Source organism: Capsicum annuum, chromosome 1, assembly GCF_002878395.1.
Source record: "Capsicum annuum cultivar UCD-10X-F1 chromosome 1, UCD10Xv1.1, whole genome shotgun sequence".
Lineage (NCBI taxonomy): Eukaryota > Viridiplantae > Streptophyta > Magnoliopsida > Solanales > Solanaceae > Capsicum > Capsicum annuum.
Window position 1 is genome coordinate 227169558 of NC_061111.1, and position 22520 is coordinate 227192077.

Consider the following 22520-nt stretch of genomic DNA (forward strand, 5'->3'; position numbering starts at 1 on the left):
ATTCTATTCTTCCCCCTATCATAAATTGCATTCCTATCAAACTGTCAAGGATGTCCAAGATTGATATGACAATCTTGCATTGGAATCACATCACAAAAAATATTATCAAAGTACCTTCCAATGGAAAAAGAAATCATGCATTGCTTAGTCACCTTATGTTCACCGAAATCATTGTGTTTGATGCATGTAAGTTTCAACTTCTCCACCACGTATGAACTTATCACATTAGCCTCACTTTCAAAATCAATAATCATAGAGCAAATAATATCCTTTATCCCACACCTTGTATGAAAAATACTTCTCCTTAAATCAGTTATATTCACCTAATTAGGTGGGTTTTGGGTGACCTCTAATGCATCGAGTCGAGCAGAAATCCTTCTAAGTGCCTCGTCTATATCATTATTTTGAGTCCCAGCATCAGTATCTTTTTGAGACATCTTTAAAATTTAAAGAAAATAAAAACTCTCAATTTGATCCTTTTTTTTATCTCACCCTTTCTTGCCCTTTTTTCACTCAAATTACTACCTTTGGATGTATCCTTTAGGATTTATATATACAACCCTATTAGCAACAACTTTTTAGAAGTAAGATGTAGAAAGAAAAGAATTTATCAATACCCAGATAAATTGGGTCTGATGAGACAAGGAAAAAGGATCAATTTGTGTAAATAGAAAAATTTTCAAATTTCCCCTCTTCTTGATTTTCCTTGTTGATGTTGGAAATCAAGAAACACAAAAAAATCTGATTTTTTTTTATAATACTTTAATTCTCAAACAGATAAATTTTCTCTCTTTTTTATTTCATTTTTTTTCTTCTTGTTTTTTTGGCTATGTAGCTTAACAATGAAAAAATATTTTTGTTGAATGTTTTTTTGTTGAAACTCTCAAGATCATCAAGAACAGAACCTTGATAGAATCACTATGATACCACTTGATAAGAATCGGGTTACGTTAATAAACAAGAAAATAATGCGAAAGAAAAAATACTAAGATTAAAGACAAGAAATTAATGATAGATGAAATTTGAGAATAAATTCCCAATTTTTAGATGAAGTGCTAAGAACTCTAATTGATCTTAGTATTCAAAATTAGTGGATTAAGACTAATTGTGATACCAATAGAGTCAATTCAAGAACTTAGATCCAAAGGTGATCTAGACCCCTATTTTGAAGAAATTAAAGACAACAATTAGTATAAGACTAATCACCTTCTTTAATTAACTTTAATATAAATCAAAGATATCAAGTTAACAATTAATCTTACCCCCTAAAGAATCGTTCTTATAAGGTTGTAAGATAAATCCCAAATAGTCACACACAAAGGTGTAAATAAGAGAAACTCTCAATTAATAATATTATTGTCTCATTAAAAATAACAAAATTCATCCCTATATATAGGGAAAAACCTATCTCAAATAGCATGGGATTGAAATCTACCTTTATACTAGGAAAAAGCTATCCCAAATAGCATGGGATTAGGATCTACTATTATGGAAATAATAAATAAAATCCTACTAGAACTAGGAAAGTATGTAAAAATAATACCAAAAATTCTCTTCTAATAAAATAAGAAAAAGTTTTAAAATTTACTCACAACCCATATGAGCTCAATCTTCTTCCTTTTGGGCTTGGACTTGAATCATAAAATATGTGTGGCACTTTGCCCATTTTTCTCCATAATTCTTGGACTCGTTCTTGGGCTCTTCTTCCATTATAAGCATCTTCTGGATTTCATTAAAGCCCGTCAATCTTAATACAAGTGGACTAGCCTGAATGCTATCAGATGCTCTGCTATCTTTTGATAATCAAGAAAGCGGCACATACCAACAGGTAGTAATTTTTTATTAAAAATACAAGACTCGACTATGATGAAAAAAGTAAGTGTCTAGCTAGAATTGTTGAAACCATTATTGACTTGGTCATTGTGACCACTTTAACCATTTGGTCTAGTAGTAACTATAACAACATGAGGAGTCTTGATCTTAAATTTTTCATTTATAATCCCATTTCCTTAAACTTCTGTTCATGGTAGTTTGAGTTTTCCACTTCTTGTTCTTTCTTATTGTAACCTTCATTTTCTTGAACACCTCCATTGATTGTTCATAATTCATTTTCTTGATCAATTCTCTTCTTTTTTTTTAACTTGAAAACATTAAGGTGCTTTCATATAAAATGCTTTAATCTCTTTTGAGTAGTTAAACACAATAATTGGTGTGTCTTAACTTTCAATTGTTACAATATTAATTCAAGGAAGAAGTTATCATAGAGATGGAGAGAAAAAAAAAGAGTCACGTACTCATTAAATTTATTTTTTTGTGACATTCAATATCTTTTTTAGTTTTCTTTCAGAAAATAAAATACACATATATCTTTAATAGTGAAAATAGATCTTAAATATTTAAATTTCTTTAGCAATAATAGAAACCCGATGAATACAGTTTTGTTCAATGTCATAATTGAGATTGAAAATTGATAGTAATCTCAATCAAAGCAGTGAACCAATAACCAAAAAGAAAATCAAAAGAATTGAAAATTTTCAATTCAATCTTTGCAATTTTAAAGGGGAGAAAGATGGATTATGAAGAAAAGACAATTAGTATTACCGCTTCTCATTATTTTAATTCAACATTTACAAATTTGATAAACCATATTGTTTTTTTTATATTCTATAGTTGTAACTTATGTTTTTATTAACTGACAGTTATAATTGTAACCTAAGCTTTCATTAGCTGAATTATCACAAGACACAATAGTTACAATACCTTTTACTTAATTACATGTGTTAAGCTGGTGTATTTTTTAATTCAATTAGTTAGTAGAATATTATATTATTATTATTATTTAGTAAAATGAAGGAAAACATATAAAAAGAAAAAAAAGATCTTTTAGGCGATAAAGATATGCTACATCACCTTATTTATAAATGTTTATAAGTATTTAACTTTAATTTGTTAATATTTTCATAATTTTCATCTTATTTAAAATCTAAATGTAAAATTTTTAAAAAGAAACAAAAAAAATCAGAAAAATACAATATTGAACTCGTTTGCCATAAATTCATAAAATCAATTGGCAAAAATCTTTCTTTCCTCTCTTTTTTGTTTTACCTTTATTGCCTCTCTTTTTCTTTTACATAAATACATGATGATAGAAAATTATTGTTACGATGATTATTATTATGGTTATAAAAAATTACTATTAAAAGGATTAATAAAGAGAAGAGAAAAAGATGAGGTGTAATTAAGAGGATTAACAAAGTAGTTTTTAAAATTTTATAATAAAGAACAAATTAATTAGAATAAAATATCACAAATGAAATTTAAAAAAAAAAGGAGCAAAATATCGAAAAAATACGAATTTTTGGTCAAAGAAATATATACATCATCTTCTAATTAATAGACCACATTTATATACAAATAGAGATTGTATATTTAAAGACAAATGCTTATATAATAATTACGTTTTATGCTAATTGACAATGCTAAAATAAGCAACAATAAGTATATCTATATTTATTATAAATCATTCAAAAAAATTTATTTTTTTAGATTAATTTAACCATCTCTCTTGATGCATTATAGATTCTTCTTCGTCTTGACTCTGAACTTATACAAAACTAATTTGACCATTCTCTCTTTGAATATACCACCATCAAACTTCCTTCTTCATCTTGGTAAACTTGTGTTTGGTTCTCATGACACAAGAAGAAATTTTAATTTATGTCTATGATCTTCATCATAATAGCCATATTGCCAAATTACATTTTCAATGTCCTCATTTGGTTATTGAACACATGATTGATGAAAACAATGGGAAAAAGTTTGAAAAGGAGAAAAAAATATATATACTAATAAAAGAGAAGAAGGGGAAATGGAAATGAACATCTTACAACTCTATAGATTATTGTTATTTATAGATTGATCAAGCCATAAGAATAGGTAAAAAGAAGTTTAGAAGACATGTTATTAAGTAGAGAATACTAATAGATGTAGGTTTTTTTATAACTCGTGAAATATAATTAGGTATAGTAAATATGATATAATTTTTTAATTAATAAAAAGAATGAAGAGAAAAATTCAGAAAAGGAGAAAATAGATAAATATGAATGGAGATCATAGAGAGGTGTCACATCATCTTGTCTATAACTCTCCTTTATATATATATATACTAGTGAAATTATTCGTGCTTCGAGCGATTATAAAATATTTATTAAATTCATAACATATTTTAATCTGATATTTGAATATTAAGAACAATCACTAATAAGCAGTCTACACACTTCTAATCTTACCATTCTTTAAAATAAATCATTTTGAGATATGTAGTTATAAATTACTATAAACTCTTTTTTGTTTAAAAAATTACAATGACATTATTTAATCTTTTTACATAATTTCCGCAACTCCGCCTCTATTTTATGAAGATTATATTTTTATTGTTCACACACTTAATTCTTTGATTCTTAATTATATAAAATTTGATAAAATATTGATATTTTATCCTAAAAATATTTAGAAATTTGTACTTTTATAACTTTCTCCTATTTTAACGTATCACAAAAATAAAAACAAATAAGAAAACGAAAAACACAAAAAAAGGCTGCTATAAATAAATTATACAAACATAATGTATGTAGAATAAATTATGTTTTTCACTAATGCTCATAACTATTGTATTTAATTCATTTTAAGAAAAAGACGAAGGAAGGAATATGAAGAACATAGAAAGATTCCAGTAATTATAATCATAGAAATTAATAAGATACAGAAACTTTAAGTTTATGCAATTTTTGAATGAAAAATAAGGAAAAAAAAGTAAAATCTGAAATAAAAGATAAATTGATTCCCTTCCATTTTAACCTCTTAATGGAGTAATATCTTTTTAACTCGTGGGAATGAAAATAGCACAAACGGTTAGAAGTTATATCAAAATATATTTAGTATTTCTTATAAATAAACATTGAGCATTTATTTGTAATAAGTAATCTTTTACATTGAATTAAGTTTTCTTTTCCATGAATATATGTAATTGTTAATAAATAAATTTAATAAAAGACTAAAAATTTGACAAAAAAGATAAATTCTAATGTTGGTCATAAAAAGCATCACCTCATCTCTTCTATTTCTAAATTTTATTTTTCTAAAATTTCTTCTATTCGATACAAAAAAATAAAAAAAAAATGAAGCGGAAAATAGGAACACTTAAAATATATACAGTGAGGGAAAAGGAAACTAAAATTGATAATGCATGGTTTTCGTTGTTTTTCTTTTTCTTACCTTTTATAATCCTTAATCTCCTCCTCCTTTATATAACTCAAGTTTCAAAAAAGTCACATTAATTATTTATCTTTTCCTAAAATATAATATAATAATACAATATTTAAGTAGATATAATCAATAATTTTTTAGTGATTGAATCTTAAATTAAAAGAAATAATTTTACGGAAAAACATATTTTAAATGAAATATGCATATCTCTACAACAACAACAACAACAACAACAAACCCAGTGTATTCCCACCTAGTGGGGTCTGGGGGGGTAAGATGTACGCAGTCCATACCTCTACCTCTGATGAAGTAGAAAGGCTGTTTCCGATAGACCCCCGGCTCAAGACACGAGATACCACACAAACACATAGTACAGCACAGAAGCAGATTACATAACATAAATACGGCACCCATAAGTAATATAAAACAGAGGAAAGCAGAGGAGAGCACACAGATTCGTAATAAAACATGGAACACGGAAGACGGAATCATAACAGGAATAAAACCCCCACCAAGTAATTCCCTACACTAGCGACCCAAACTGGCCCTAATCCTCTGCCGAAATTCGCGCCCTCCAGACCTTCCTATCTAGGGTCATGTCCTCGGTGAGCTGTAACTGTTCCATGTCCCGTCTAATCACCTCGCCCCAGTACTTCTTCAGCTTACCCCTACCCCACCTAAAACCATCCAACGCTAGCCTCTCACACCTACGAACCGGGGCATCCATGCCCCTCCTCTTCACGTGTCCGAACCATCTCAATCGTGCTTCCCGCATCTTGCACTCCACTGAAGTCACACCAACCTTCTCCCGGATAGTCTCATTCCGAACTTTATCCCCTCTAGTCAGTCCACACATCCAGCGCAACATCCGCATTTCTGCCACCTTCATTTTTTTTGGATGTGGGAGTTCTTAACTGGCCAACACTCCGCTCCATACAACAAGGCCGGACGGACTACCACCCTGTAGAATTTGCCTTTAAGCTTGGGCGGCACCTTCTTGTCACACAGCACCCCCGACGCAAGTTTCCACTTCATCCATCCCGCCCCAATACGGTGCGAGACATCCTCGTCAATCTCACCGTTACTCTGGATCACGGACCCAAGATAGTTGAACTTATCCCTCTTACTTACCTCCTGTGCTTCCAGCTTCACTACTACCTCATTCTCCCGCCTCACGTCATTAAACTTGCATTCTACATACTCTGTCTTGCTTCTGCTCACCCTGAACCCTTTAGACTCAAGAGTTTGCCTCCACACCTCTAATTTGTCATTCACACCCCCTCGAGTCTCATCTATCAGAACTATATCATCTGCAAAAAGCATACACCACGGCACCTCCCCTTGAATGCGTCGCGTCAACACATCCATCACCATCGCAAACAAAAAGGGACTAAGAGTAGATCCCTGATGCAATCCTGTCAGGATAGTGAAATGCTCTGAGTCTCCTCCCGCCGTCCTCACCTGGGTTTTCGCTCCATCATACATATCCTTAATTACTCTGGTATATGCCAGCGGTACTCCACTCACCTCCAAGCATCTCCAAAGCACCTCCCTGGGGACTTTGTCGTATGCCTTCTCCAGATCGATAAACACCATGTGCAGATCCTTCTTTCGCTCCCTATACTGCTCCACCAACCTACGCACCAGGTGGATTGCCTCCGTCGTCGAGCGGCCGAGCATAAATTCGAACTGATTTTCCGAAATAGACACTATCCGTCTCAGTCTCACCTCGACCACTCTCTCCCAGATCTTCATAGAGTGACTCAATAACTTAATCCCCCTATAGTTATTGCAACTCTGAATGTCCCCTTTATTCTTATAGAGAGGGACCATGGTACTCCACCTCCACGCCTCGGGCATCTTTGCCATCCTGAAGATTTCATTAAACAATCCAGTCAACCACCTTACACCAGCCTCTCCAACGAACTTCCAAAACTCTACCGGTATCTCATCCGGCCCCGTCGCCCTACCCCTTCGCATCCTGCAGACAGCCTGTCTAACCTCTTCTACCTTAAAACGTCTACAATAGCTAAAATCCCGACACTCCTCTGAGTGCTCCAGTTCCCCTAACACAATAGCTCTATCCCCTTCGTCATTCAAGAGCCTATGAAAATACGACTGCCATCTCTTCTTAATGTGGCCGTCCTCCACCAACACTCTACCGTCCTCCCCCTTAATGCACCTCACCTGATCGAGGTCACGACCCTTCCTCTCCCTAGCCTTAGCGAGTCTAAACAACTTTTTCTCCCCTCCCTTCTCCTGTAACCCTGCATACAAGCTCTCAAACGCGGCCGTCTTAGCTGCCGTGACTGCTGACTTCGCCTCCTTCCTCGCTAGCTTGTACTCTTTCCTGTTTACCCGCTTCTCCTCTTCGTCCTTACTTTCCACCAACTTAGAAATATGCATATCTCTAGATTATGGAAAATTCTTAATTTACTTTATTTTGTTAAAATATGATTACAAAAAAGGGGAAGTAAATAATCAATTGACTTATGTGAAAAGAAGGAAGCCAATTATTGTGTACTAACGGAATTTTTCATATAAAACTATAAGTAATATTTTTTTTTCTATAAGTAATATGATACCAAAGAATAAACTCTAACCATAATTATATAATATACCATATATATATTTGTAAGTGTTTAAATAATCCCATTAAGAATATTATTTACCTTTCAAATTTATAGGAAGTTGTTCCCATACTTTAGTTATATAATTTCACTTGTTCCTCATATATTTTTGTCTTTATCAAAGTTTACTGCTACACAATTTATATTATCGAAAGAAAAGATATTAAACTCCTAAACTCCAACTCTAATATATTAGCAAGAGAGAAGAAAGTAGAATATCATGTTAAAGAGATGAATAATTAACCTGAGGCTCGGACCATGGTTTTGTTCCTTTTGCATCTATGGACATTTTCATGATCGCACAATTTTTTTTATGAATCCCCACTTCTATTTCAATTTTTGAGATCTTTCCTCCTTTATATTCTTGAAATTTTGTCTCAAGGAGTAAGTTTCTCATTTTTCTTCTTATGCTTCTTCCACTTTTATGATTTTTCTCTCCCTTTCTTGTTTTAAATGGTGTTTTAGTTAGAAATCATCTCTTCAATTTTTATTTTATTTAATTTGTAACGTTTTTCTAATTCTTCTTAATTGTGTCATTCATGTTAGCATGATGTAAATATTGTATATTAATGTAATCATATATTGTTGTGTATTAGTGTAATTACATAGATTTGATTTAGTAGTTAAAGAGAATAAAAGTGACTTTAGTAAGAGTAGATTTGGTGGGATAGAATAGCGGATTTAGAGGAATAGAAAAGCTGATCTTTAGGGATAGGAAGATGGATCTTTAGGGATGTAATCATTGAATATTTTTTATTTAATGACAAGACTCTCAATATTGAGAGGCATTCAACAGAAAATTGACATGGTATCAAAGTCTTCTCTTGACTGTCTTGTTTCATAGAGTTCATTTGTGGTTTTTTTCAAAATTTATTTTGAAAATTTTGATTTTTGTTGATTGTTCCTCGACAATTAAAACCTAGGACTTTGATCTTGGTCATTTTGGTTGTTCTTTTTGAGTTAGTGTTTCTAGTTTTCATAATTATGAGTTCATATCTGTTTGAATCATTCAGTGTTTGTTTTACTAGAAAGAATTTTTCGTCATAGGAGTTTCAGTTTCAGTTATTTTTCACCGAAAAAGAACTATGGGGCCGTATAGATGGAGCCGATCCTGGTCCTACTGATTCTACAAAGTTAGGTGAATGAAAGATTAAAGATGCTCGAGTAATGACATGGCTTTTAGGGTCAATTAACCCTCTTATTGTTTCTAATATCAAACCTTACAAGACAGTTAAGGCCATGTGGGATTATTTACAAAAGGTTTACAACCAAGATAATAGTGCTCGGTGCTTTCACTTAGAATATGAAATCGCTAATTACTCTCAAGGAGGTCTTTCTATTCAGGATTATTATTCTGAATTTTAGAACTGAATTTACAGATATTGTTTATGCGAAAATACCTTCCGAATCTCTCTCTGTAATTCAGCAAGTTCATGAGCAAAGCAAGCGAGATTAATTTTTGATAAAGTTACACTCTGAGTTTGAGAGTGTTCGCTCTAACTTGATGAATCGTGACCCATCTCCCTTCCTGGTTGTTTGTTTTAGGGAATTGCTTCGTGAAGAGCAGCATTATGTCACACAAAATGCTTTCAGAAGAGGAAATAATGTCGTTGTTGCATTTGCTGCTCAAGGTAAAGGTATGAGTAGGGACATGAATAGAACTCAATGCTACAATTGAAAAGAATATGGCCATATTGCTAGAAATTGCGGCAAGAAGTTCTGTAATTATTGTAAACAACAAGGACACATTATCAAAGAGTATCCCATACGCCCTCAGAATCATAAGGTAAATAATTTTCATGCAGCAATAAATAGCTCCATTCTTGAGAACTCATCTTCAGGACCTTCAGGACAAGTTCTTACTCCTGAAATGGTACAATAAATTATCGTATCAGCCTTTTCAGCATTGGTATTACAAGGTATTGATGTTAAATCTAATTTTTGGATTGTTGATTTTGGTGCTTCCAATCATATGACCAACTCAACAAGCATGCTAAAAAATATTCGTAAGTATTAAGGTTTATCACAAATATAGGTTGCTAATGGTAGTAATTTACCCATTACCAAGGTTGGGGATATTGCTCCAACTTTCAAGAATGTTTTTGTTTCACTAAAGCTCTCAACTAGTCTTATTTTAGTTGGACAATTGGTTGATGAAAATTGTGATGTAAATTTTTCTTGTAATGGTTTTCTTGTGCAGGATCAGGTGTCGGGGATGATAATCGCGAAGAGGCCTAAAGTTGGAAGATTGTTTCCTATACAATTTTTCATTCCTCCTGTTATATCTTTTGTTTGTACTTCTACGGCTAATAAGACTGAGCTTTGGCATAAGCGTCTAGGACATCTAAATTTTGTTGTGTTGTCTCATTTATTAAATTCTGGTTTATTAGGAAGTAAAAATCAATTTTTCCCTCCTTCATTTGATTGTTCTACTTGTAAATTAGGCAAAAGTAAAATTCTTCCTTTTCCTAATCTGGGTAGTCGTGCTACAAAGTGTTTTGATGTTGTTAATAGTGATGTTTGGGGTATTTCACCAATTGTTTCTCATGCTCAGTTCAAGTACTTTGTGATATTCATAGATGATTATAGTCGATTTACGTGGGTGTATTTTCTTCGTACCAAATCTGAAGTATTTTTCATGTTCAAGATATTTTTGGCTTACATTAAGACTCAATTTTCTACTTGTATCAAATTATTAAGATCTGATTCTGGTAGAGAATATATGTCAAATGAATTCAAAAATTTTTTGCTTGACAAAAGGAATTGTCTCACAACGCTCTTGTCCATATACACCACAACAAAATGGGGTCGCTGAGCGTAAAAATCGTTATATTTTAGATGTCACTCGTACTTTATTGATTGAGTCCTTTGTCCCATCTAAATATTGGGTTGAAGCTTTGTCTACTGCTGTCTATTTAATTAACAGGCTGCTATCTAAAGTGTTAAATCTTGAGTCTCCATATTTTCTTCTTTATCACAAAAATCCAAGCTCTGATAATTTTCATACATTTGGTTGTATTTGTTTTGTGCATATTCCTCCTTCTCAACGTAGTAAACTTTCTGTTCAGTCTACTAAATGTGTTTTTATGGTTTATAGTACTTCACAGAAAGTTTTTCTCTGTTATGATCCATGTTCTAATAAATTTCATGTTTCTAGAAATGTTGTTTTCTTTGAGAATTAGTATTTTTTTCCTACTCATGTTGAGTCATCTCTTGTTTCTCTTATTCTTCCTACTTTTGAAGATTTGTCATCTTCTTCTAAGAGGTTCAAACCTAGATTTGTGTACGAACGTCGGCGGCCAACTTTACCCTCTCCTGATATTGATTCGCCACCTGAAACTGCACCACAACTAGAATCTGAGAATTTTTCAAGGTTTGCTCCTCTTGAGCCCACTCGACGATGATACTCCTAATTGGTATGGCTTTTCATCTACTTTATCCCCCATTTTGTTCCAACTTATTACTCACAAGCTTCTAAGCATGAATATTAGCAGAAGGCAATGGAGGAAGAACTTTTGGCTCTCAAAGAAAATGACACATGGGATATTGTTTCATGTCCATCCGATTGGATGTAAATGGGTTTATTCAATTAAACTTCATTTTGATGGAACTCTTGATCGGTACAAATCTTGGTTGGTTGTTCTTGCTAACAAGTAGGAGTATGGTGTGAACTATGAAGAGACTTTTGCACCGGTAGCAAAAATAACGACGGTGAGAACTATTGTTGCCATTACTGTTTCACAAAACTGGACTCTTCATCAAATGAATGTCAAAAATGATTTTATTCATGGTGATATCAAAGAGTATATTTATATAAAACCTGCACCAGGTTTTTTCTCATTGCCAACATCAGATGTATGCAAGTTGAAGCGGTCTTTGTATGGATTAAAACAAGCTCCCAGAGCTTGGTTTGACAAATTTTGGTCTACTTTGCTACAATTCTCTTTTAAGCAAAGCAACTATGACTCATCTTTGTTTCTTCGAAAAATATCCACAGGTTGTGTTCTTCTTTTGGTATATGTCGATGACATTATTATTACAAGAACTAATTCTTCACTAATCACTAGCCTGGAACAGCAACTTAAGGATTCTTTTCATATCAAAGATCTTGGTACTCTTACATATTTCTTGGGTTCGGAAGTTCACGTGATTCATCCGGTGTATTTCTAAATCAACACAAATATACCCAAGATTTGATTTCTTTGCCAGATCTTCAGGATTCCTCCTATGTGGATACTTTATTAGAATTGAATGTAAAGTATCGTCGTGAGGAAGGCGATCTTCTTCTTGATCCAACTATATTTTGGCAATTAGTTGGGAGCTTAAATTATCTTACTATTACCAGGCCTGATATCTCTTTTGCAGTTTAACAAGTTAGTCAGTTCATGCAAGCTCTCCGTCATCTTCATTTGGTGGCTGTCCGTCGCTTCAGTCGATACCTCCGAGGAACATCTAATCGTGGATTATTCTCTCCTAGTCGTTCACCTATTCATCTTAATGCTTTTAGTGATTCTGATTGGGCGGGATGTTCTGACACTTGTCGTTTGATTACTGGTTGGTGCATATTTCTTGGAGAGTCTTTGATATCTTAGAAGAGTAAGAAGCAAGACCGCGTGTCAAAGTCTTCAACAGAGGCTGAATATCGAGCAATGTCTACTGCTTTCTCTGAGATTGTGTGGCTTCGTGGACTACTTGCTGAGATTAGATTTCCTCAATCTAATCCTACTCCTCTCCATGTTGACAATACAAGTGCTATTCAGACTGCTACTAATCCGGTTTATCATGAGTGGACCAAACACATCAAAGTAGACTATCATTATATATGAGAATCTATAGATAAAGGTGTCATTACCCTTCCGCACATGTCCAGTGCTCTTCAAATAGCTGATGCATTTACAAAATCAATGGCACGACAACAACATCAGTTTTTCGTCGGCAAATTGATGCTTCTTGATCTACCAGCATCAATTTGAGGGGGGATGTTAGCATGATGTAAATATTGTATATTAATGTAATCATATATTGTTGTATATTAGTGTAATTACATAGATTTGATTTAGTAGTTAAAGAGAATAATAGTGACTTTAGTAATAGCAGATTTGGTGGGATAGAATAGCGAATTTAGAGGGATAGAAAAACTGATCTTTAGGGATAGGAAGATGAATCTTTAGGGATGTAATCATTAAATATTTTCTATTTAATGACAAGACTCTCAATATTGAGAGGCATTCAGCAGAAAGTTGACAATTCAACACAGAGATAGAAACTGAAACTGAACATTAATTGGTGCAATTTTTTTCTAATTTATCTATTTATGTAATGTTATTTTTGAAGGATAAAAATGCCCAAAAAAACCACAAAAAGATAAATATGAATGCTAACTTTGGAGGCATGCCACATCAGCAGCCTCATGTTCTTCTTTTATATATGGAGAGATTTTTTTTATGAATCACCACTTCTATTTCAATTTTTGAGATCTTTCCTCCTTTATATCCTTAAAATCTTGTCTCAAGGAGTAAGTTTCTCATTTTTCTTCTTATGCTTCTTCCACTTTTATGATTTTTCTCTCCCTTTCTAGTGTTAAATGGTGTTTTAGTTAGAAATCATCTCTTCAATTTTCATTTTATTTAATTTGTAACGTTTTTCTAATTCTTCTTAATTGTGTCATTCAACACAGAGATAGAAACTGAAATTGAACATTAATTGGTGCAATTTTTTTTTCTGATTTATCTATTTATGTAATGTTATTTTTGAAGGATAAAAATGTCAAAAAAAACCAACAAAAAAGATAAATATGAATGCTGGCTTTAGAGGCATGCCATATCAGCAGGCTCATGTTCTTCCTTTATATATATATATATATATATATATATATATAGACTAGTGTACTATTCGTGCTTTTCGCGAAATTTTATATTTTTTAGTATCTGATTATGTTAGTTAACAATTATTTCAATAAGCAATGTATAAAAAGAAAAAAATACAAATTAAGTCACGGTCTTATAAGTTTTATTGATTATAAATTACTTGATTTTTTTTTTATGTATAAATGACTCGATCCGTAATATAAATAAATAAAAATATATTTGGACACAGTAGAGTAAGAAAAATATTTGAATTATGTTTCTAACATAGTTATGCATATAATGGAGAAGTCAGTAAAATCTTCTTCCTTTTGTTTGTTTGTTTTTTATATTCATTTTTTATATTAAGGTTTATCTAATGTGTATTTGCATTGCGTATAATTCATTAATATTAGAGATCTTATATCTTGATCAACTTCATTTTTATACGGTATTTATTGAGAAAGTATCTCAAGAAAAAAGAAAATAAATTATGATAGTAAAAATTATATTTGAAGTTATACTTCGCAAAAGAATTAAAATTCATAATGCAAAATGAAATGTATATATTTAAAATTAGTCATGATGTAGTACTTATCTACTCTATTCTATAGAGATTATTACAGAGAAACAAAATATTGAATTTTCAGGAGTACATAAAGGGTCAAGTTGTAGAAACGATACTAAGAATTGGATCAATATTGTCCCTAACAGATAGATCAGTGGAAGAGTTTAACAGCATTAATACGATTACAACAACAATAACATACCCAGTATATTTTCACCAACAATATTAATACGATTATTGTTACAAGTTAATTATTATTATAGTCATTACTAAAAATAATAGATAATAATAACTCTTCAAAAGATAACTCCTCCTTTAATACAAAAATTAAGAGTAAACGTTTTTTTCTTTAAATAACCATAAGTAAAATACATATTTATCGCATATACACATTTATTATAGTAAAACTATAACATGACTCTTTCTAATCCTTAATCACATCTCATTTACAATGTAAGCAAGAAAAATAGCTTATATATTCGATCATGCTACATAGATATGTTATTAAGAGAATTAAATGAGAAAATTTATTTATTTTTAATAAGATTTAAGAGAAGTTAAAGAAATAGTTTATTTTTTTAGTTTTAACATAATGTATTTAATACAATTAACAAAGTTAGAATGAATTTTGAAATTTTCTAACATGGCACATAAATGATTTTTTTTTAAAAAAAAAGAGTGTCTGTGTGTGCGTGTGTGTGTTTATATATATATATCGTCTATAGCACCTTTTCATCCTCAAAATTAAATAACCATAAATAAAAATAAATGAGATAAATTATCTGAGTAAAAATAAATTTATAAGGAGATAACTGATAGACTATACATGCTTGATAATTTTTTCAATCAATCATATGAAAATATTCTCGTATGATTACATTACTACCGCACATTGTTATATGTTATTCATTCACATTGAAAAATATCAATAGTATGTGCTTAATTAAAATAACAAATACAACATATTTAATGTATTCCCACAAAGTGAGGTTTGAGCTATGCTCAATTAAAATTTATCATAAAAATTATAAAAGACTAAAAAGATGATTCGTTCATTTATTCTTTGACAAATTTCTAATATAGTAATGTTATATATTTTTAGGGGCATTAATAGCCAATTTCTATGAGAAATATACCATTGGCCTGGCAATATATCTTTCAACCGTGACAAAACATTAGAAAATTACTATTAGCAAAAAATCATGTGTTATAACATTAAGATAATTGTAAACGAGTATATATTTAATTAACATAGTTAAATTAATTAGAAATTGACAAAAAATATACACAAAAACGAAAACATGCACTAATAATAAGAAGAAGAAGATCAAAGTTAATTGAGTAAAATTTGCTAGTTGAGCTTTCTAATATGTTGGTTGGGAGAATTTTATTTGCTAAATAAAAGCGAATTATATATGTGATCAAGCATCTTTGTTCAAAATGAAGAAATAAAATAAAGAAGAAGAAAATAATATTAATTGAAATCAAAATAATACACTAAAAAATCTTCAAAATATTTGTAAATCATTCAAACTTCTACGCTGCACCAAACTACTATGACCATTTTCTTAACGAATCTTCAAAGACAATTGAACTTTTTTCTTCATCTTCATGAACTCGTACAAAACTAATGTGAACATCTCTTTGATGAACCTTTGAATAATATTGAAAATATCATCTTTTTTATGTCATTTCTTTTGATTATTAACACATGATTGATGGAAAAGATGAAGAAGAAAAACAAGAAAGGAGAAAAATAACTAAATAACCATACAAAAATTGAGACAATGAAAATTTGCATTCAACAACTCCATAGATGATTGTTATTTATAGATTGAATAGTCCAAAAGAATTAGGTCGAAGAGAGTTGGGGAGACATTATTTAAGTAGAGAATACAAATAGATAGAAGTTTTTTTATAACTCATTAGATTTAATTAGAATAGTAAATATGATTGATCTTTTTTGATTTAATAAATAAATTGACTAATGAAAAGAATGAAGAAAAAAGTCCCCGCAAAAGAGAAAAAAGAAAACTTGGATTAGTAAATACTTAGACTTTTAAAGTGTATAAAAAATATGAATAAGTGGAATAGTAATTTTTGATACATTTATGTTTTCACAATATATATATGCATAAATGTATTATTGATTTTTGTGCTTTAACAAATAATTTTAAATTTTTTCTTGCATATTTAACATGATTAAGAGAGTTTTAAGGAGTGATTTTTTCTTTTTCTTTTACATAACACATAAATGAGAAAAGTTTAACAACATTGATGATGAAAGTTATTTAATATGACTCTCTTTAATGTTGTGTATAATGTTAAGGTGAATTTTTAATCTTTTAAAATAAAAAATGACCAAAAAAACTATAAAAAAGATAAATGACAAAAGAAGCTTCTAAGACATGCCACATAGGATGAACTAAAATCCTCCTTTATATATATACTAGTCACGAGAAGCCCGTGCAAAGCACGGGCCCAACATCTATTCTAAATTAATATTATAATAATAAATATATCAATTAATGTGACATCTTTTGAATTTTAAAATTTAAATAAATTTATTTTTCAGATTAATTTTTGCATATATTCTTAAAATATTTTAAATTATCAATTATTGTGATTTATTATTCAAATATATAATTTTATCTCAAAAATTTAATTCACCATCAAAATTAAACTCTACAAATATATAAATTAGTAAAAAGTGTGAAAATTGAAATTCGATGGGTCTATATTACTATTTTTTAGATAACACGGGCTCAATATATGTTATTCTTTTGTCTCAGTTTATGCGACTCAAATAGAATTTAGATGATCAATCATACTTTTAATATGTTTTTAGATATTTTAAGTTGTTAACTATTTTAATTTACAATAGTTTTTATGTAGGTTTTAAATAATATATATCACTCTCTCTGTCCAAACACTAGTTGTGTTGATAGTCAATTATATTTTTAAAATAATTTAAATTTTTTAATTATTGTGATTTATAATACTTTTCTTCTATTCTAATTAAGTGGCATTAATATAATTTCGAGAGTCAACCAAATATTTTATATTTTATATTTTTTTTAAGTTGTTAATTATTATGATTTATAGTATTTTTTACGTATTTTTTAAAAACATGTAACAGATTAATTTGTTTTTAGATATTTTAAGTGGTAAACTATTGTAATTTTTAATACTTTTTATGTAATTTTCAAATAATATTAATTAAAAATATCAAGAGTTAGTTTATTATTTTATAACTATTTTACCCTTTTTATTGAATGTTATTAATTTTTAATACTTAAATTACTTATAATAATTAATTATGGGTATTTAGTAAAATTACGATTGAAGTAGCTGAAAAAGATATGTCATAAATGTCTATTTTATTTTATTATTAAATATTATTAATCTTTTAACACATAAATAATTTATAAATAATAAATTTGGGGTGATATTGTAAACCACGGAGCAAGAAGCTGAAGTGGGTGATATTGTCTGCTTCTCTTTCCTTTCCCACTTATTAGTTAGTATAATGTTGATTAGGGGATTGAAATTAAAGAAGATTTGTTCTTCCTAAACGTGTAGTTGAACTTGAGAAGCAAATGAACTAAAATGACTAGTCAAATTTGACTAAGTCAAAAAAAGACTCCAACAAGATATCCAGATAGTTTCTTTAAGAGAAAAATTAAGACAGAGTACTTCTATTTGATATTTGGTCTCTGAATTCTCGGAATCAATTCTACTAACCCTAAGTTTGCAGTGGGAGGTAGGATCCCTCCATCGTTAATAACAAGTTTCCCATAAATGGATCTTACGCTCTGTGAATTCAAATTAGTCGAAAGTTTTTTGTTTTCATTAAAGCAAACTGCCCTCAAGAGAAAATTTTAGATACTACAATTCTTCTTGCATTGTCTACATGCGTATAAAAGTTAAACGCTTAGCTGTCGTTTGGTAGAGTGTATAAGAATAATACTTTATAAGGTATATTAGTAATACTTGTATTAATAATGCAAGTATTAGTAATGTTGTTATTAGTTATGCAGACATTATTTCATTCACAGTTTGGTTTGGTTTATTAAAAGTAATATATATTTACATAATTTTTATACAAAAATATTTATTTACGAAAATACCCATTAAATTGAGAATTGTGATTGCTGGTACTGAAACCATCGAAAGAAGAAGCAACAATTGTGGAAGTTCTCAAGGTTAACGATTTGTTAGGAATTTTGGTGGAGTAAAGGTGAAGAGAAAAAAGTGAGGGAGAAATAGATAGGCGTTTGAAAGGTCTAACAGTAAGAGGAGAATTGGAGAGGGAGAAGGAGGAGAAGGCTGCCGTCATTGACAACCACTAAAGCTCCTTTTTCGTACCCTTTCTTTCAAGCTTAGAAGTAGCAGCTGCTACTATCGAAAAATCCAAGCTTGGACAATTCTTCTTGGTTATCAATCTTCCAGCTCTCCATTTTGGGCAGAACCATAGCAGAAAAAAGATTGAAAAGGAGGGGTAAAATTGTCATTTAACAAATTAATACATGTAGTAGAGTCTTTGTATTACTAATACATGAAAAATGGTGTGTATTATTAATACACACCTCAATACATAATACAGTATATAATTAATACAAATATTATTTATCCATTAGTTTTTCCAATACACTCTACCAAACAATCCCTTAGCAAATATCATTGCGTCCAACGCACTCCAACCACCCCCTCCCCTGATAAGGAATTCGAGTCGTTATTAGACCTCATTGAAGATGGTAGGCCTGCATCAAAGTTGGTTTCTGCTATAGGTCTGTCTAAAGGAGCTGAAGAAGAGATATCTAGGAAAGCTCTTAGAGAAGTACACCTATTAGAGAAGCTCTTAGAGTAATATAATTTGATCGACACTCCATGTAAGGCCTTACAGAGATTCCATAAGTGGAAGGTTCAGGAAATAGTTTGTTGAACTGAATTTCGAGGGAAAAACAGGGTAGTTGCCTATTATAGTTACTTAGCTTTAAGTTGAAAATCTGTAGGCAGCAGTCTAATAGATGCAGGGTACCCGCCAGGAGTCCGGATCTGTCCCCAATTCTAGTGGCAGGAATAGAGTGTTCCACGACTTTGATTTTTGTTTACAAGGGGTCACTTTATCTTTTCAATGGGATATTCCAATGAAAATTTGAATTAATCCAATTCTAAATAGATACTGACACCGAGTTAAAAGAAAGTGCAAGTATCATCCCTAAATGAAAAAATATACTTGAAAATAAGTATGTAAATGGTGCAAGAAATTAAATTTAGTACGTTTCATCATTACCAAAGGTTAGTGGAGCTGTAGATTTTTTTTTTTTCTGTGAAGTTGTAAGCAGATCCTCCATTCTTAATTAGAAATTTCAACTTTTCCAGAGCTTTTGGTAGTACAGCCTAGACAACGACAAGTTTTCAGCCTCTTTGAGGAGGAAGCAACAAAAGTTCTTTTGAGATTTCAAGAACGGTTGATGTTGTATGTAACTGAGGCATCCTTACAGACCGATAGACTTGAACCTCATTCCTGCATGACCTGATCTATCAATTTGATCAGTCACACTCACTATCTATTTTGTCTGTTTAATTTTTCATAACAAGATAGAGCCATTATTGTTCAACTACACTTTTGACTCGTGAGATTGAAATCGTCATTGATAGGTGTTTTACCTTAAAATTAAATTTTTTGATATGTAATCCAAATTAATTAACCTAAAAGTGAGTAACGAACACCGAATGAAAATTCAAAAAAGAGAACGGTTAGTTGCAAAGCTTGGACCAAGCTAGTTTGATCACTTTTTATTTTTTTGCATATATATACTTTCTACTCTGTTTGATGAAGATGATGATGAATATGTCTTACCTTTTTCTTTGCTAGGTAGTCATTAGAAGATGATGATGCCTTAATTATAATTAATGAGTAAGAAAAACACTATGCACACCCAACCGTCCATTAAAAACAAATAATTGAAAACCAAATTAAGGAGAATTAAAAGAATAAATTGCATATTTAAAGAAAAATATTCGTGCAACTGGGAATTTCACTACTAGAAGATAAACCCTTACATTCATGCTATTATCACCTAATTAATTAGTCTAAAAAATAGAAGTTTTTAACAAAAGCTGACAATTTTTTCTATGAGAATTCAAGAAAAGAAAAAAACTGATAGATTTTCATAGATGATTGATTAGCAGTACACATTACATGAAGACTACAATTGAAGCAAGCAAATTACTAAATCAAAAGTATTTTTACACCTAAAGCAAGCCCTAATACAGTAAAATTAAACACATAAGCCCTAAATTTCTTAAAGAGCAAGTGAATTTGGCAACAACCTTAGTGCCTTCAGAAACAGCATGTTTTGCCAATATTCATAGCAATTTATTTATTTATTTTTTGAAGATATCGTCGATAAAACTGTTTATTATTCCCATAGCTTTTCTTGAGATTCCAATATTGTAAGTCTCGACTGCATGCATATGTAGTTAGAAGATGGATGAAGATAGTGATGCCTTATCTATCAAGTGTAAGAAAACTTGATCAAAAATATATTTGCACACCCAACCATTAAAACCAAATAATAGAAAATAAATAGAAGAAAGAAAATTTGATGATTTTATCATATATATGCACACTCAACCATAAAAAATAAATAATTAAAAATCAAATTAAGAAGAACTATATTAAAAGAAATAAACTTGATATTCAATGAAACTACTAAAAGATGAGTTTTTACATTCATACTATTATCACATTAGTCAATACAACAATTCTCATCATTAATATCCTCAACTCCCAATACTAGATCATTAATTCCATTTTAAGTCCCCAACTCCTAATACTAGACGATTAATTCCATTGATCCTACCTTCTCCTACGTAATCTTTATGCAATGTGCTTGTACTTGCTTCATAATTTGTCCTCATCACTTCATAATTAACCTCGTTTGCAGCCGCAAATTGATTGTCATCATCGTTGGTAATTACTTGATGATTATCGGGAAGACTTTCTGTCACACCCCTTTTTTATAAAAAAGAAAAAAAAAATTCGATTTTAAGTTCAAAAGAGTTTTTATTATTAAAGTGACTAAAAATGAATATTTATTTCAAAAATAATTTTTACAATTAAACTCAGAGTCGTCATGTGGCATAAATCTAGTGTGCCAAGTCACCTTTTGAAAATCTTTTTTTCAAAATGATTTTTGACTCTTTAAAACTGATCCATGAACAGAGATTTTAGTTAAGGAATTCTGTTGACCAAGGAGAAGGTGTTAGGCACCCCTCAGTCCCGTGGTTTGACCACGGTTGCTTCATGGAATATATCGGCTAGTATGACACTAAAAATGTATAAACCAACAAAACACACAACGGAAAAACAAACAACCAAACAGTCAAATCTCCAAAAAAATTGTCCAGTCTAATTTATTACAGACCAAAATAAAAAATGCTGAAATGAAAACCTAAACTATCCTAAACTATGCTTTACCTGATGTCTCGGGCCTTGATCACGATCGATCTTCCGAATACAAAGTGTCGTGAGGCATTCCCCAATAAATATATACATGTGACCACGGGGCATTTCCCGACGAACAAAAGGTAGGATATTTCGTGTCTTTTACAGAATACTTCCCTTAAAAAAACAGAATCAACGAGAAATGTCATGCTGGCCCAGGCAAGAGTTGCATATGGTCGGGTTTAAGGGTTCCTCGCCCTACCGAAGTACCAAAGGCTTCTAAAGATTCAATCTCAAAGCGGTACTAAAGATTAGGCAGAAGAAGAACTAGAACTCAAATTCTTCGCCCCTCCCCCTGTACCAAGAAATACATTTGATAAAAATGTGCTAATGGAAAACAAATCATTCAAAACAAACATCCATACATTTGATAATATAGAAATCTATAATTTGCCTATCGATTCTCGATCTACACATGGTACTATCGAGTGTAAATTAATAGCAAACAAATAATTAATGAAACCACTTGTGTTATGAATCAAAATTACCAATATTTCATTTTATCAATTTTTCAATTCCGTCCCAAATAACTGATTTTAATTCTCAAAAGAGATATCATTTCATCACACAATTTATAATCAAGGAAACCAACAATGGATCAATATAAGCAGTTATTCACACCAATAAGGATCAAAAAACACACAAATATTCAATCCAAAACACCAAATATCATAAACAACAAAATAAAAAGAGGAAAA